Below are 3,307 nucleotides of genomic sequence, written 5' to 3' on the forward strand. Positions count from 1 at the left end.
AGAACCTGGAGCCTGCTCCTGATTCTGTGTCTCCCTCTCTCTGTGCCTCTCCCCTGCTCACTCTCTGTCTTTCTCAAAAATAAATAACATTTTAAAAAAAAAGAAAAAAGAAAAATACAGATTTAAATCTCTTAACAATGGTACATTTTTCTTGCTTTGATTTTTCCCTTTGGTAATTATTTATATCTTTACACATTTAAATGTCATTTGAATTTTCTACTTAATCAAAACTAAGTTTATACTCGATAGTACATTAATTCCGTGTGTGCGGCATCAAAACATTATACTCGTTTATCTTAAGGGACCAAAAAAAAAAAGTCTTTCTTCAACACGATGGACATTCATGTCATTAATGTACAAGAGGCAGCAACAAAATGAATAGGGAATCAAAGTACACATCAGAGTGATCCCGACGACAGAAAAAATGGACATGGCAAGAGGCTGACAACTCAAACAGAGTTTAAAGGAGCCTGGAAAAATCAAAGCGGTAATGAATTTCACTCGACACAACCAGCCCCTGTTATCAGGAGATGAGTGGAAATCTCTGTTTTTCTTTCAGAGGTAAGAATAGAAAATGAAAATGACAAGAGACCAGTGAAAGTTAGGAAGTTTAGGGGAAAAGTGCTACTCTGAAGGTAGTTTCTTATTATGAATTCCATTTTATTTCAATGAATTCTTTATGTATTCAGTGACGTGTTTAATCTCCCCAAATTCTATCCATTTGTCGTAACTACCAGCCCCTCCCCAAATAATAATTATAATAACTATTTCCCCTAGTTTACAGAATAATTTCAAAGATATTATTTCATTGATTTCACAGGATAACCAAATGAGTTAGGTCAGGTATATATTATCAGCAAACCAATACTGTATTTTAAAAAGTCAACTTAGAAAGATCTTCTAAATAAAGAACAGAAATGTGTGAACTAAAACCTAGTTTTTCTTACTCCAAATGCTATAATGCTACCATGACTACATTCTGCTATTACAGAAATGTACTAGCTTTAGGTAATTCAGCAGATATGAAATGAACTTTTACTTGGGTTTGCATATTTAGGTAAGACAGAAATGAGTGATTATCACTCTAAATCTGGCACCTTCTGACATTCATGCTGATATTCTATGATACAGTTCAAAAGACAATCCTGTGTGTTTAATAAACATAGTTTTGGCTTTATGATAGTTTTAGCATCATCTTATTATTTGTGTGACAAAAATTAAAAGATATTAACGTGCCCAACTTCATTTCTGTAAATATAGAATTAAAACATATTTTGGCTCTTGAGCCAAATGAGTAAGAAAAATAAAATTAGTTGGGGGTGCAGTTCTGGCAAAATGGCAAGAGATTCAGAAATAAATTTCAAATGTACCAGCAGATTAAACTGCAAAACAATTTGAATGTAAACAAGAAATTTGAGGAATAACCGTTTGAGATTTGGGGGAAAAAAAACTGGAGAAAAATACCACTGGCAAAAAAGAGAGAGAGAGAGAGAGAGAGAGAGAGAGAGAATCAGTGTCTGGATCATCCAATGATGATGACTTATGGTAAATTGTTAAGGAAGTTCAGTACCTAATTCTGGGCAGGATCTAATCCACCATAGCAATTTATTTCTCCCACTTATCTTTCCTGCATGACTATCCTAATATCTACAGACTATGATGTTTCTCCTTTTTTTGACTCCCTACTCCCCATGTCCTACCATGGCTTTCATTACAGATGAATTATTTACTTTTCAGTGTATTCCATGTGTGAATCACTCCTGTATTTGTTGTTCAGCTTTAAACTGTGAAAGAAAGAATGATTACAATGTTACATTTTCATCCTAATTAATTTTCTTTTGTAAGAGTAAGGAGAATGGGGAAAAAAGATTTAATATAAATGAACCTCTACAAACTAACTACATTTGCTCTAGTTTATTTGCATATATATATATATTATTTTTACAGTTTTTCAGTGTAAATTCTATACAATTAATTACACTCACAATGTTACACAACTGTCACCACTATTTCTAAAAATTGTTTATTACCATAGCAGAAAGTCTGAGCCTAATATACAACTAGTGATATGGAATACTTCATGAATTCACATGTTATTCTTTCACAGAGGGCCAAGCTAATCTTCTCTCTGTTCTGATTTCCGTATATGTGCTGCTGAAGCAAGCACTTGAGTCATTTTTCTCCAAGTGGTTTCCATGTTAGAGCTCAGGAAGCCCACCAAATAGAGATGACATCTTTTTGGAAATTAATAGAAGAATTTAGATAGTTGTTGAGCGACCTGTCCCTTGCCCTCTTCTTTTCAGGCTAAATTCTGAATTGCCAAAATTTTTCACTCATTTTTATATTTCTAGAACTGCATAGTACAAGCCTAAAATCTGAAAGTGATGCAAAGCACCAGCTTAGCAGAATTATACATCCTCAGTCAACTGGGGTTTGGTACTTTGATTGATGTCATTATTGTCAATGGATGTGCATTTATGTCTTCGTCATTTTTTCACTAAGAATAATGAAGAAATGGAATATACCAACTTTAGACAGTTCTCCACCTCTCCCTCCTCCTCCTCCTCCTCCTCGTTCTTTTACTTCAACTAGTATGTAAAATAGTAATGGTAAAGTAGGAATTTGAGATTGTCTACAAAAAGTTTCAAAAATAAAGATATCTGTGTCACAAAATTAAAAACCATATATAATGATGATAAAAATACAAATACGAACATATAGGGACATGAGGGTGGCTCTGTTGGTCGTGGGTCCAACCTCAGCATAGGTCATGATCTCATTCTTCGTGGGTTTAAGCCTTGCGTCGGCTATGTACTGACAGCTCAGAGCAAGAAGGTTGCTTTGGATTCTGTGTCTCCCTCTCTCTCTGCCCCTACCCTGCTCTTACTCTCTCAGTCTCTCAAAAATAAACACTTAAAAATTAAAAAAAAATACACAAACATATAGTTAATTATAAAATAGCTATTTGCTTCAGTCTATATATTTCTAATAAAAATGCCTTAGTCGGTCACCTCATGGATGATTCTTTGACTCTTTTATGAAGCCACTCCATATCAAATAAGACAAATAAGTTTGAAATACATAGACTAGATTGTGTAAAATGACTTCAAACATAAAAACTGTATTGATAGAAAAATATATCTAGGTAAATTAATCTATAGATAACTGTAAGTACACTTTCATAACTTGTAAAAAAAATATCAAAACAATCTTACTTAAAAATTGCTCTGAGAAATTTCCTTAGTTATTCTGGTTGTATTTATGTTAACCCAACAATACAAATTTTCTGAATATAAACATATTGACA

General features: G+C 33.2%; 1 non-coding gene across 1 annotated transcript; it reads right to left on the reverse strand.

Annotated features, from left to right (window-relative positions):
- Nucleotides 1-2,062: 2,062 nt before the first annotated feature.
- On the reverse strand, nt 2,063-2,167 carry LOC144222083 (U6 spliceosomal RNA). Its single transcript, XR_013332282.1, has one exon. It is a non-coding gene; the product is annotated as a U6 spliceosomal RNA (small nuclear RNA).
- Between the last annotated feature and the right edge of the window lie 1,140 nt (nt 2,168-3,307).

Source organism: Crocuta crocuta, unplaced genomic scaffold, assembly GCF_008692635.1.
Source record: "Crocuta crocuta isolate KB4526 unplaced genomic scaffold, BGI_CrCroc_1.0 scaffold376, whole genome shotgun sequence".
NCBI lineage: Eukaryota > Metazoa > Chordata > Mammalia > Carnivora > Hyaenidae > Crocuta > Crocuta crocuta.